General features: G+C 47.4%; 2 long non-coding RNA genes and 3 other non-coding genes across 5 annotated transcripts; 1 reads left to right on the forward strand and 4 right to left on the reverse strand.

The window, feature by feature from the left end:
• Positions 1–2,504: 2,504 nt before the first annotated feature.
• On the reverse strand, positions 2,505–7,032 carry LOC142089653 (uncharacterized). The gene is made up of 4 exons (XR_012676243.1): positions 6,397–7,032; positions 5,232–5,362; positions 4,540–4,676; positions 2,505–3,083 (listed from the first exon to the last, which is right to left on the reverse strand). It is a non-coding gene; the product is annotated as an uncharacterized LOC142089653 (long non-coding RNA).
• Positions 4,748–4,838, reverse strand: LOC142089932 (small nucleolar SNORD12/SNORD106). The gene has a single exon (XR_012676363.1). It is a non-coding gene; the product is annotated as a small nucleolar SNORD12/SNORD106 (small nucleolar RNA).
• LOC142089933 (small nucleolar SNORD12/SNORD106) lies at positions 5,434–5,524 on the reverse strand. Its single transcript, XR_012676364.1, has one exon. It is a non-coding gene; the product is annotated as a small nucleolar SNORD12/SNORD106 (small nucleolar RNA).
• LOC142089935 (small nucleolar SNORD12/SNORD106) lies at positions 6,573–6,661 on the reverse strand. Its single transcript, XR_012676366.1, has one exon. It is a non-coding gene; the product is annotated as a small nucleolar SNORD12/SNORD106 (small nucleolar RNA).
• A 658-nt stretch (positions 7,033–7,690) lies between the features above and the next one.
• On the forward strand, positions 7,691–13,832 carry LOC142089655 (uncharacterized). The gene is made up of 3 exons (XR_012676244.1): positions 7,691–7,926; positions 9,601–9,786; positions 10,669–13,832. It is a non-coding gene; the product is annotated as an uncharacterized LOC142089655 (long non-coding RNA).
• Positions 13,833–14,713: the final 881 nt, after the last annotated feature.

The raw sequence follows: 14,713 nt of genomic DNA on the forward strand, positions 1-14,713 counted from the left end.
ACCTCCTCCTCCTCTAAATAAAACCCTCTGACAAGCTCAGATGTTACTTTTAGGGTTTGTCTCCACTTTGTCACACTTCTTGTTCTTACAGATAAGCTAATGACCACTGGTCCAGAGGTTTAGTACAGCACACTGCTATAGTGACAAGGTGAAAGCATCCTGACTGTATACTAACAGAACAACTCAAACAAATGGACAGTTTGATGCAGAAATCCCATCTGGCCCTTACTGAAGCTTTGGGCAACGCATGCCCACAGCACCCCCTACAGCTGCCAGAGCAGAGAGATCTCCAGATTCAGTTCATCGTACACAGTTCAGTTCCTCCATCCAGCTAGCCCCTGCATCCAGACTAGAGAGCATTCATGAGTTGCTTACCGTGGATCAGTTATCTTCAGAGAGTTTTGTCTTCCATCCCTATCCATGTATGCAATAGCAGCAGTGCTTGAATCCTGACCTGAGCAACTTTTCTTGGAGAGATAATAAAACACGTTCCAGCTACATCCGTCCTCACAGCTCCCACTGGACAACCAGCACACTCTGTTCCCTAAAGTATGCTTGCTGGTAGGTATGCTCATTAGATTATGAAAGTAATTATATTAGCAGCAGCTCTGATCCCTCATCAATATGTTGTTTCAAGAGATTATGCTGTTACATTAATTGAATGAGAAAAATCTCTACCTAATTTAATGGAAGACTGCTTTGAATGCTGATTAATAGCTAATTTTCCATCATTGCTGTTTCCTACTAAACATACATGCCAAAGGCCACTATCAGCTCAGATACCAAATCCTCTCTCATAACCACTGAAACTGTTATTTATGCTTTTAAGTAGCAGAAATACCCCCTAAACTTGTAGTTGCTGTAAATAACTTCCAATCCATTAGAGTATTAGGCTGTTGCTATCAGGCAGTAAAAATAACAGCAATACTTCAAACGCTGCAGGAAATCACTCCTTAAACATTTCCTCAGCCTGTTATCCGTGCCTCACTTTCGCCCTTCAGCTACTTCAGGCTGAATTGTCACCATTGGGCTAGCCAGCTCACTGCAGCCGCTGCGCACATGCGCCCAGCTGCTTTCAGGCAGCAGCCCCTCAGCTGGTAGTCAGCATGGATAACCCATCAGTTACAGCTTCCACAGGCCCAGAACTAGCAACACAGGAACCTTCAACAGTGGCAGCCCTGCTCCTCAGGAACCTAACGAGGCTGCAGGCGGATTGGTTTTTAACCCCATCCCTAACACACATACCTGCTGCTGCACTACTTCCCAACAGCAGCACATTGGGAAGAGCCGGTTCCATCACTAGGCCTGGGGTTTGAATCTGAACCTGTCTGAGACACTGCAGGTCAATATATATCCCAATTCTCCACATCAGCTTGATCTGAAGGGGCTATTTACTTCATTTGCATTGCCAGCGGGGGGTACAAATGCTACCAGACCAGGACCTGCACAGGACATCTGCCAAGGCCTGTTTGACTGTGCATCATGCAGACACCGCTCCTGACTGCCAGACTAACGGGCACGGCAGATGGAGAATGTCCTCTCCCTCTGTGCAGAACACTCGCCACCATTCAACCCCTCTACAAGAGGGCAGGCATCGCACAGCACAGGTTCATTGACAGATTTTTTTCACCCCTACTGAGGCCAGACATGTACAGTCAATTATCTGTGATGTAAAAGTCAGAGGTACAGGAAGCAATACATCCTAGGGCTCTTGACTACCTTTCTCTGATACTAGGAAAGCCTTTAGCTTCCTCTTGTTTAGTGGTTCCCTACTCCAGCACGTATGTACAATCCGTATTTAATTCTCCTGCTCTGCACACCTGGAAGTTTGCCAAACAGCATCCAGGGGAAGGCTGCAGGATCTGAACAAACATCTGTCACCAAGTCTCTCCAGCCAGCAGCACAGTCATTCCTGCGAGCTGAACACACTGCATGAGGGAAATGTCCAAATCCCCACAGAAGCTGACATCAGCTTCCCTTCCTTCCCAGACTGCTGTCACTTTTCTGCAAGACCCATGTATGGAAGGATTTGCAAAGCCAGTGACTTACCTGGGAACATGCTAATCTACACCTTTTACCAGGCCAGCTAAAATCCCCACTGAATTATGTTCTGCACCAGCTGCTCCCCACACAGGACCTAGGGGAGAAGCTGAGGGAGAGCCCTTGTTCCCACAGAGGCAAAGTGCAGACTACGCCTCTCGCTTTGGTCCAGCAGACAGACCTGTTGTCGACCTTTAGCGCCAGCTGTTATGTACAGAGAACCGTGCCCTCGTGCTGTTTCCTGCAGCACCGCAGCAGCCACAAGTCTCAGCTAAGCACTTTCACTTCAGGGCGTGTGACACTACACTGCCATGAGATCGTGCCCCTTTCTGGCCTGAGGCAGCAGGCAGCTCGATGTAAGCAATCACTGCACTGAAGCCCTGTGGCCATCCAACTCCCCAAAACAATTAGGAGATCCAGAAATTGGCTATTAAAGGCATATAAATAGAATTTCAGTCACCAGCTGAATTCACCCAGTACTCAGATTTTATTAAAATAGGCTCTAAACAGTACAGAAACTCACATTGCACTGCAGCATCTGAGATGCCTCTTCCCCACTTTACAGGCTGCCAATGATACATTACTAAAGCCTTCTGGATGACAGGGGAGAGCCAAGACTTGAATCCCCCCTCTCCTTGCACAGAAGGCCATCCTCTCATACTTGACAATCGCTCTCTAAGGAGAGGCTTCCTTACTTTTAATGATTGTGGTAGGATAACATTAGCAGGTGGTGAATGCAGCCCTTGCAGACAAAAGCATCCAATTACATTAAACATGCGGCAAGTTCCATTACAGTTAAATGCCTCATACCAAGGGAAAGAAACATATAACATCCTCCATCTGTAAGTTGGCAGGACACCAATTTATCACTCCTGCTAGCTCTGAGAAAAGACCAGAGCTGTTGCAGGGTGATGTGAATGCTGTAGCTTGGACAAGGGATCACAGGCAGCAGCATGGAGAGGGACATCATTAGCAGAGGACAGCTTTCTGCTAGGACCCTGAAATCACAGCAGGTCCCAGAACAACTTCTGACAAATCTCAACCTGTCAAGAAAACAACCAAGATTTTGTCAGTCCACTCTACCTCGAACAGCAAATATATAGTTTCAAATCCTCCCCCAAAAACTATTAGACAGCAGGGCTGCTCTGCAAACAGCAAAAACTTCTTCACTGCCAGGTACTCCAAATAGGATCCACTCTTAAAACTGCACTGTGGGAGCTTTTAGAGTAGTACTTGGTAAGAGCCTGGGGGAGCTGACTGAGCAGAGAGTGCCAGAGTAACATTTGGTCAGCTCTACCAGCTTCACCATCTGACACAGACCACTCATACTCCTTTTGAATTCAAGAGTGCCATATAGAAAGGTCACATTTATGCTCTTCATAGATACAGGCTACCAAGACTTCAGCCTCCTTGGAGATATGATAGCTGCACAACAGGCACCTGAACAGCAACACAAGGCTGTAACTGAATGAAGCCAGTGACAACAGCTGTTTATCCAATGAAGTAAAGTTCTGTTAAGCACATTTTCTAGAGCATTAGTGAAATCCTAATCAAACAGCCAAGTTTTCAGATGTCACATTGTTTACCTTCTATAGAAAAAAACAAAGTAAGAAAGAGAACACCAAAAGCAATCCCTCTCTTGCAAATACACACATTGCTGGAAGCTGACTTTCATCCACACTTCTCTCCCAAGGCATTAAGAGCCTCCCATTCAGAGGGGGGAAAAAATCCACACAAAGAAAGAAAAAAGATCAAGAACAAAAGCTCCCTGACTCTGTAAGCACCATCTCATTTTAACACTGCTTAAATGGGGCAAAACAAAGCAAACTATGCTTATGCTTTTAAGCTTAAATTGAAACCTGTCAGAGCTCTCTGCCATTTACTTGGGATCTTTTGAACACGAGAATTCTTTCACTTTTGATCCTCAAGTCTTTTACACGTCAGATAGTGTTATACAATCAGTTACTATGGTATGTGCAGACAGCACCCTCCAGTGCTGCCCGCCCTCAAAGCATGCAGCACACATGCAGTTTCTCTGCAACAGAGGTGCAAGGGCATGTAGCCTCAATATACAGCCACATGAGGAACTGAAGCATCTTGCATCTGGGGAATCAGTCCATCTGGCTAAAACAGAAGTTTGCATCAGCATTGCCAATCTGGTGGGGAAAAAAAGTCTGAAGTCATCATGACAGATGCTCTTCAGCTGAATGTTAAAAGGCAATCAATTACATTTGAAAAATCTTCACATCCATAACAACGGACAAGGTATTAAACCCTGCAGGAAAGATAGCGAAAGGAAACCTGAGTATTTCAACAGGTGTTGATACTCAGGTCCAACACTTAAAAGGGCCCCTGCTGCAATGCTCAAATCTACACATCTGTCAAATCTCCAGGGACACTAACCTGTCAAAGCACTGCAGAAGCAACTCCCTTACAGAAAGGTGGTTTTCCCTTTTTTTTTTAATTTAAACCAGTGAACATAGGTGTATCAAAACTTACCATCCTCCCCTGCCAGAGGGGCACATATGGTGCAACAAACCAGGGAACTGCCCTCCTCACACAATTGATCACTGCCGGCTACAGCCATCACATCAGGTCTCCCAGAGGCTCAACACCCCCTCTGCCTTGGCAGCACCCTACGAGTAAAGGCAAAGGGAACAGTTGGCACCAGGCGCTGCCAGGGTATGGGACAGAGCAGCACTTCCCTGCTGGTGCATCAGACATGATCTGGCTTGAACAGTGAGAAATCAACACTGTCGCTCTGATGGGGAAAAAATGCAGTCATCACTTACACCAGCGAGTCCCCAGGAGTTAGGTGGCTGCACGCCCACAGCAGCCGTGCCACGCTCCCACCTCCGCCAGCAGATCCACAGGGACTCAGTGAACTAACGGCAGAGGAAGTGGCAAAGCCATGCACACACACAGCCACCACTGAACATCTGCAATCCCCTCACACTCCCTCAAGTTGGACAGCAAGGGGCAGGGCAGAAAAGAGTCAACAGCACCCCTCTTCCAAAGGGACACACTTCAGCCAAGATGGTTCCTGTCCCTTATTGGGGCAGCTGCTCTGAGCAGCAGATGGACAGAGACTTTTGGAAGCAACTCCCTTGCAGAAAGGTTATTCCGCTCCCCCCCCCCCGTCCTTTTTTATTTAATTAAACCAGTGATCAACAGTTACTTTAAGGACTTACCATTCTTACTTGCCAGAGGTTTAGGCATGGTGGAACAAACAGGGAACTGCTCTCCTCACACAGTTCATCACTGCCATCACATCACATCAGGTCTCCCAGAGGCTCAACACCCCCTCTGCCTTTGCAGCACCCTACGAGTAAAGGCAAAGGGAACAGTTAGCACCAAGTGCTGCCAGAGTGTAGGACAGAGCAGCACTTCCCTGCTGGTGCATCAGACATGATCTGGCTTGAACAGTGAGAAATCAACACTGTCGCTCTGATGGGGAAAAAATTCGGTCATCACTTACACCAGCGAGTCCCCAGGAGTTAGGTGGCTGCACACCCACAGCAGCCATGCCATGCTCCCACCTCCCCCGGCATTCCCACGGGCAATGAATGAATTCATGCAAATCGTCGCCCAAAAAGAGCTGGCTAGTTGGCATGCTCAACAGGCACAACAGGGGAAATGCTGCAAGAGTCCAGAGAAAATTATGTATGGGGCTTCCGCAGCAGAGCGCAAGACAGCCAAGACAGATGTAACAGAAAAAGAGAAGGCAGAAAAAGATAACAGGTTACGCACTTTTGCGGGCCCAGCCTTTACAGCCATGTGAGGATTCTGCCTTCCCGACGCGAAAGCAGGAGGTCGCACACGCAGCCGTAAACGCCGCGAGTCGCCAGACCTCAGGGAGAGGGAACAGCTCGGCCACAAACACTACTGCACACCTACCAGCAAGGGGCAGGGCAGGAAAACTCCAGAACCAGCCCCTCCTCCAAGGGCCCACCGCAGCCAGGCCAGCTCTGCCCCACGCCAGGGCTGCAGCAGAGCACCCGCCTGTCTCCAGCGTGCCCTGGTCCCCAGCCCTCCGGCCCTAGGGCACCTGCCAGGGGCTCGCAGCTGTAAACCCACTGCCCTTCCCAGGCTGCAGATTTCTCGCCCTGCTGGACCTGCCACCTTGCACACAACGGGAGCAAGACGAGGCACAAAGGGCCTGGCTGCAAGGCTTCAGCAGGAGGAAACCCTCTCTGCGGTCAGCTCCACAGTACTTAGGCTAGTAGTCAAACCTACGCATCTGCCAAGACACCAGCCTGACAAAGCATTGCAGAAGCAACTCAGTAACGATGTTGAAGACGAAAATATATCTATATGTATCTTTAACAGTGAGGAACAGTTACTTTAAGGACTTACCATTCCCACCTGCCAGAGGCTCCGGCGTGGCGGAGCAAACCAGGCAACGGCCCTCATGGCACGCCGGGCCCCGCCGCCCCAGGTCTCCCGGAGCCCTGCGCTCCCCGCCCTCGCAGCGCCTGCCAGTACAGCGAAGGAAGTCAGCGCCGGGCCCGCGGGACACAGCGGCGCTTCCCGCCGGTGCATCAGACTCGTCCTGGCTTGAGCAGCGAGAGATCGACACCGTCGCTCTGACGGCGAAAAAACCGCCATCACCTCCACCAGCGAGCCCCGGGGGCCCCACGGCCGCACCCGCGGCGGCCGCGCCACGCTCCCGCCTCCACCGGCGGGCTCGTGGAAGACCTTCCCGGGAAGGGCGGCCGGTGGGCCAGGAAGCACCGCAGGAGCGCGGAGAAGAGCACCTGGGGTCGGGGACCCCGCGGCTGCGCAGAGCGGAGGCGGCCATGCCGCCAGCCCACGCGGCCCCGGCCGCTCCCTCAGCGGGCGGGCAGGGAGGCGACGCCGGCGGCCGCCATAAGCCCGCTCGGGCAGGGAGGGCCGCCAGGAAGGGGCAGAGCCCGGACCCACCAGACCCCGACCGACCGCCCGCGGAGCGCAGCCCCGCGCCCGCACCCACCTCAGCCACGCCGCAGCAAGAGGCCAGCGGGCGCCGCGCGAGGCGCTTTATAGGGGCCGCGGGCCCGCCCCGGCCCCGCCCGCGCTGAGGCGGGAGGGCGGGCACCGGCGCCATGTTGGGCGGTGCCGCTCGAGCCGTCCTCCGCCCTGCCCCGCCCTCCTCTCCCCGCCGAGGGGCCGCGGCTCCCAGCGGAGGCGGAGGCTGGAGTTGTCCGCTCCGCGCTCCGGCGGGCTCGGAGCCGGTGGAGGTGGCGTGAGGGGTGCCCGGCAGCGGAACCGGCCGGGGCCGCCATTTCGCGGTGCAGGGCGGGACGGGGCGCTGGCCGTGCTCGGCCGCGCCGCTGCTCCCTGGCCCCGTTCCCCTCACGGCGGTGCGCGCGCTTAGCGCCTGCAGCCCGCCCCAGGGCCGCTGCCGTGCCCGGGCTTCCCGTGAGGAGACGGGTGAAGGCGGGCGCGGCGGGGGGGCGCAGGCGGTTCGCCCGCCCCCGCGCTCGGAGGTGAGCCCCGCGGCGTGCCCGTGGGCCGGCGGCTGCAGGCCTCCCGCCCGGCTCCGGCACCGCGGGGCGGCCTCGGATCGCGGTGTAGGTGTGGGTACGCGCGGTATGTCACGCTGCAGGGGAGGGCCGGAGGTTGAAACCGGGCAAGTGCTGCGTGCGGCCCGGGCTACGCTAACGTGCTTTGCCGGGATGGGCGAGTATGGCTGTGGAAATTTAATTTTCTCTTTATTTTCGTCTTATAAAGAAAAAAAAAACGGGTTGAGAGATGTTTAGTGACTTGTCCAAAGGCATGTGCAAATGCAGTGGCAACATCACGTGTGTGATCCAACCTTAATCCAGAGCAGGAGCCCCCTGACAGTTAATTCAAGGACTGCCCGCTTACCCCGCTGTATTTCTCCCCGCTCGGGCTTCAGCTCAGGTTTGTGTCACTGGGGGGATGCCTACCGCAGTTTGGGGAACACATTGCAGTAATAGTTATTTTGCTTTTATGTGGCCGTAGGCCAGCAAATTATGTTGCATTAGTTTGCCACTGAGTAACGTGAAGAATGGAATAGAGAGCAAACGTGTCTTGAATGAGAACACCCTGGCTTGTAACCCAAGCACTGCTGTGTGGGGTGATTTCATAGCTATAAATTCACCTTGGAAATGGGGTGGGAATCCAGTCATCCGTATCTGGTGGAGACCTGCCACATGACACCCTTGAATACACATTGAAGGTATTTTCAGTGTCCCACACTTGCACGGAGTGTGTGCATCTATTCATGTTCAGAAAGGTCAGCCAAGCACAGCGTTTCATCCCTCACCGGTGGTCGCTGTATAGCAGGGGGTGCCACCGTATGATTCAGAAATGTTCCGCAGCCATGACCGCCCTCTCCCAGCACCTCCTGGGGAAGGTAGAAACTTTTGTCGCTAGAATAAGACCCAACTAAAGAGATGGGGTTGAAATGGAAACAAAGAGGCAGGGGGACAGGCAGGGAAAGGCACGAAGCCATACGCTAGTTTTACATCAGCAGGGTGGTCTTTTGGGCTAAGTTGAAAAACCCTGAGTTCTGCAATGAGCAGCTGGTCTAGACTACCTCAAAATCATGTAATTGCTCTATGCTTTGGGTTTTTCTGTTTGTAAAACACACACTGGTTATGCCAAGGCACCAGGCAGAGCTGTTCAGTCACTCTCTCTGAGTTGTGTGAAGTGTTAGCATTGTGTGACTTGTCACATCAGTGCTTCAGCAAACCGGCTGTTACTCTGGTATCAAGCTTCCACTAACTAAAGGGATTCAGTGACACGGGGACCAGATCAAGCTGATCGCAAGGTGAATGCGTGCTGTGGGACCAGTGGAAGGGGTAGTTCAAGGATGGTGCTTGAATGTGATGAGAACAAGAAAAGGCACGAGGTCAATTTTTCATCTAGTTTGCAGACATACAGCCAAGGCTCTGCAAATCTGCCTAGAGAAGCCACATGAGATATTTTAGACACTCTGAGATGAGTAAGCCTATCTTGTTTTATTCACCTCCTTGTCTAGTAGTATCTACAGACAGACATACTGCAAGTACGTATATAGGCCTTATAGTGTGTTTGGCATAACACTGCATAATTCAGCTACCATCAAAATGCTTTTTCCTAATTAAATGTGTTTGTAGACAACTAATTCTTGAAAGCAGCTTATCAAACAGGACTTGTGGAATACAACTGAATCCCATTAATCCAAGTTCCAGAACACCGAAAGATGAAAAGACAATCAAAGGAAGGACATTTTAAGAGGATTACAGGGAAAACCAATCTTGTTACATTGCAAACCCATGTCACATGTACAACTGTAAATGTGATTTGTGTTGCCTAGCTTGGCAAGGAAGGAAAAATGGGGAAGTCTGGGATGTTAAACAGCTGCAGCAGAGCTTAGTATCGAATTTATTTAATTTCAGTGGGTTTTATTCTCCTTGGCAGAATAATGTTGAAAATCTCTTTAGCTAATGAGTTCTTCAACTCAGTCAGGGCTCAAAGTAGCAAGACTGATTGAACTGAGGAAGTTCCTCAAGAGGTGGCAAAAGTCAGAACATGCTCACGTCCCAATTCTCTTTTTTTTTCCACTTGCAGAGGGACCTCTTCCGTGGGGCAGGACACACATCGCCCACAGGACAGCTACTCGCTTTTCTTGCACAGGGTGCAGGCAACAGCGTGCTGGGCTGGGCCTCTCCAGGCTTGTGTCCCTATGTTTGCTCTTGCATGAGTCATGCAGGAGCAGCTACTCTGTCTAACCTTACACGAGTGGCCAAAGCTAAGGTAAGAGATTAAAAGGCAGTTAGTCACATGCACTTCTTTAACAGTACCACAACTTCTGAAGAATGCTTTTGTATTATATGCCAGCCTTTACGGGACGTGTTTTCAGCTTCTTCCAAATGCCCACACTGAGTGCTAGCACAGAATCATTCTTTTCTTTCGTGCCCAAGGAAGGGGAAACTTGATGAAAGAAGAAATGCTTCTGAATTGCTAAACCAGACCTTCTTAGTCTCATGGGATGATTAAATATTTCACTTGCCAGCATCCAACTGCTACATTGTTATGTTCAGGATTTTTTTAAAATCAGAGCTGAATATGAAGAAATCCAAACTTTAATTGGGATGCAACCTCTGACTTCTTGGCATAATAACCTAAACTGAAAACCCAGCACCAGGTGCCTCCAGTATGGTGGAAATTTCTAATACATATAATAATTTTCCAGCATAAAATTTTGTAATAGAATTTAAAAAAAAAAAGGTATGCATTAAGAAAGACATGAAAAGATCTCCTTGAACTGTTGGGTCAGCAACTTTACTGTGGAGCAGTATGGTAATCAAATTAAAACAGGCAGCACACTCAGAAGGTATTGAAAAAAATCTTTGCGAGCATCTGCCAAACCATACACGGGTCTTCTGGAATATGAAAAATTCCAAACACAAAATTCACAGAATGGATTAAAGGGCAGTAAGAGAAACTGCCATAGTTTAGTTGTGGAGCCAGAATTTTTCTAGCCTGCAGCTAAAACTAGAAACAAATGAAGGCTGTGAATGACCCAGCTGAGTTTCAGCAAAAGAGACCCAACAGGGAGATGTATTCAGATTTACCATTATTCAGATTTTATATTTGCACATAAATGAAGTTCTTTTTTTTTTTTTTTTCCTACAGACTGTTAAGGGTTTCCTTCCAAAAATGACAGAAATGCATCACAGCTACGTTGTGACTGTAGCAGGAACTTCGGGCCTGTTTGCAGGAGCAGGTTTAGAGGTGGATCACCAGGGGCACAAAGCGCTCTTACGGAGAGATCCCAACATTCATTTTCTAATGAAAACAAATCTTCCCTAGAGATGCTGCAGGTTTTCAGGGTATGACCATTGCAGCGAGTCTTAGTGTGAGCCAGAGCACTCCACCTTGCAGGACTGGGTCCTTTGCTGATTTTATGCATCTGTTCAGCTTTAGCCTTAAAATTGATCAAAATGTTTTACCGGTTTTTCCAAACTCAGATAAACCATTTAAAACGTGGAAACAATAAATGCCTGTTAGACGAGCAGCTGCCTTAACAGCTTTGCACTGAGGATATAGCAATTTGTAATGCTGCATGACACCAGTAAAATTTTGCAAAATTATTGGCTAGACTCTACAAAAAACATTTCTGGAGGGAGAAGGGAGCTTTCGTGGCTTACAGATTACTCTTTGATTATTAGCAAATGAATTTTACATAGACATTGATGAAAGACACAACTCTGTCAGAAAGAGATGGAGCAAAAAGAACAAAGGAAATTGTAGACCAATATGGCGTTAACATAAAAGTGACTTTAGAAATGTTTACATCCTTCTTTATTTTGCAAAAATAACCAAATGTTCTTAGGCCATTTACATGGGACAAGCCTTTCAACTGCAATGTTGAACATGTGCAGGAACTCAAACACATTACAAGACTTTTCCTTTTCAGTTTAACTCAGATGGAAATGCTTTGGTTCAGCAGATAAACAGTAGTTTAGTTCATCTAAACAGTGTTTTATTAGCTACACTCAGGAAGGCACCACAAGCCTTGCTAGTGGCTTCCTGGAATCAGGAGGTCTCTTCTCTCAGGACGAAGAGAAAATGCATCTCCTAGAAGCTGACCTGTTTTCAGAGCGGTACCTGGAGCCGTCTGTCAACTGCACCGTTTTTGCACTGAGGATGACACACTCCAGGGTAGTCAGGTGAAGAGCACAGGACCCCACGCAGCCCTGAGTGCGAGTACAGCTCTGTCTGGCTTTTTCCCCAGTTCGGAAGAGCACCTCATGGAACATTTTGTTGAAATGCGTCTCTCTCTAAGGAAAGGAAAGATATTCCATATGCTTCACAGATGCAGGAATCTGTCCATCACAGATCATCTTAAAGCCTGCTTTAAGAGATGTTACTCTTCAGGGAGTAGGGATTCATGGGGAGAAGGGGAGGGGAAGAGTAAGCCTCTTTAAGAAGTAAAACCACTAGTAGGAAGGGAGGGATGAGCGTGCACATAGCTAAAGGCTAAAACAGCTTCCCAAAAGAAAGTGCCAACAAAAAATACAGACAAGAAAATGGGAAGAAATGGCAGCATTCACAAGGAATTTGGAAACATCCCTCTATGAACAAGGTTCATCCCCTTCCTGGGTAGCCCCGATGGGCTCAAGTGCTTGGAGATGCAATATGTGCAAGCTTGTTCACGGCTTGAACACTTGTCACGTGCTTGTTTGAAGTGGGATTAGCTCTGTTTAATGTCCAGCCTAAACAAAAATGCACCACGTTCAGCATGTGGCGGAAGGCCATTAAAATCAATGAAGATCTATCCAGCTGACTGATGAACAAGAGTCTGCATTTGACCCAGCTTAAGTATCACTTTAATCTAGGTACATCTTCCCTATCTGCATGCAATTATGGGCCAGCAGAATGGGGAGGGGTTAGACAGTAAAAGCTCTTAAATAACCTTTTCTCTTTTAAATAAAAGTCAGCATTGTATTTCTACATCAGCCCTTTAGCATATGGAAATACAAGAAGTTAAAACACTCACTGAAAACACCAGTTACCTGTGAAGTTAGTACAGTACCAGAGAAAGCACAACAGAGTTATTGCTAAGAATGCTTAAAAGAGACAATTATTTATATGTATTTAGCCTTTGTGAGTTTGAAGTAGCACATTGTCCCCAAGTTTTTATCCACTTTAGTAATTAAAATAACTTGGTGGCTCAACATTTTAATACATAAGCTCCTCTGTATCTACTTAACAAGCTTTAAAGGGAATTTACAAACTTTTTATGCAAATGCAGTGGCGGTTTGTAGGACAACTATACTGAATCATATTTACAACTAACTGCAGATGGATTTATTTTTCCAGTGGTGCCTTCCTTTCCCAATTGTTTTTTCTAGGCAAGAGCTAAACAGTCGTCTCTGTTACAACCAAGCTACTGTGTGAAGACAACAATGAACGCAATACTTCGCAATCAGACCACAATATATATCCCTACCGTGATGTACTTGGTTGTGGCTTTAAAATGGTAGAACAGCAATTTGGGAGATTGCACCCATGATAAAATGGGGAATAGGGGTTAGTGTCTGTAGAGGCGCCCAGTTGTCCCCAAACAGATTTTGCATTTGGACTTTGACGTGAAACATGTCAGAGGTTTTGTCCCTTAACACAGCGCTGGAATTGCCTTCTTTGGGAGCACTAATCTCCCTGGGGGGGGGGGGGGGGGGGGGGAAGCAGCATTTAAACATAAAAGACTATCTTTTGGTTGAAAATAGTAAAGATAAATGAAAGAATGGTAGCAGAGGATTAAAGTATTGAAAGCATACTCTGTGAAGGATATTTTCTACATCATTAACATGGGACATTTAACATCTAAACCATCCTCTATTAGCAGGTTAGTAAAGTTTAAAAACACTGTAATTTCTTCATTTCTAATAAAATACAATTTTGTTCCATTAGGATACTGCTAGTGGTATACAAAATAATTTGTTTTGTCGGAGAATAAAATACACTCTTGGATAAGTATTATTCGCCGTCTGTATGCTTTTATTCAGTTCTAATCCAGAGATTAAATGACTACCCTAGAGATTTTAATTTGCTCTAACAACTTAATTTTTTTTCCCAGCCTCCTTCCATGGGATGTTCAGGTTCTTGCTCAGAAGTTCCTGGGTATTAAATAAATGTACGCGTCCAATCAGCAGATAAAGGGAAGAACACAGCATGTCACAGACACAGAGATGAAGTTGAGTATTTTCAAATTTGTAACCACCTCTGGAGCAGCATTTCTTGGTCTGAGCTTGAACAGAGTCTTCGTCTAAATAAAATCACTTAAATATAGAAGACCTTAAGGAAGGTATTACACTGATTCACACCTATTCTCTTGGTTTCTACCTGCAGACTTCCAAAATAAAAGCAGCAAACAATTATGTGGTTGCTTCACAGAACAGGAAGATTAGTGAAGTGGTATACACACATCCTATGCCTTCCTGCAGTTAGGCACTTGTGGAACCTCCAGCATTTGTCTTTATACGTTAGGACAGAATAAAACTATTTTTAACTTTGATCAGTGGGTTAGAACAGAATTTTGGTTTGATCCTTACGTAACACAATAATTGCAGTGGAACTCCAAGTACAGCCACGTTTAACTCTGATGTATGGTACTAAAATTTGGCCAGAGAATTGAGAACAAGAGTAACCACCCTGCTGACTCTAGATTCCTCAACTGAGTCCTTTCAGATAGGATTTATCCTAAGGAAATATCAGCTGTCTATATCCTAAAATAAAACAACAACACCAAGTTATGGGAATGTATTTTAATGTTATGGAACAAACCAGTATCACAGTGAATCCAGGCTGCTTCTCATTCTGTAGGCACATTTTAGCTATCCTACAGGTTAGCATTCCCAAAAATAACTTTTGCACAAATCCTTCTTTTCTTTAAGACCTCCGTCCTGAATCCAAAAATGATGGATCATGAAAAGTCATGTTTCTTCCTTTGGGGAGTCAGGACTTCCTACTATAAATAAAATATTCTGCTTTAAAAAAATTCCCTGACCAATTTTCACTATTCCCCTTTAACTTTCACATGATGCAGTTTTTTGTCTCAAGGATAGCAAACTGACCCATTCAAGCAAGCAGATAATGCTCCAAAATCCCTCGATGAACGTGGACTACGTTCCTTCCTTACACCAACTTCAGACTGCAACTTGTTACTTAAAATAGG

This window comes from Calonectris borealis, chromosome 17, assembly GCF_964195595.1.
Source record: "Calonectris borealis chromosome 17, bCalBor7.hap1.2, whole genome shotgun sequence".
Lineage (NCBI taxonomy): Eukaryota > Metazoa > Chordata > Aves > Procellariiformes > Procellariidae > Calonectris > Calonectris borealis.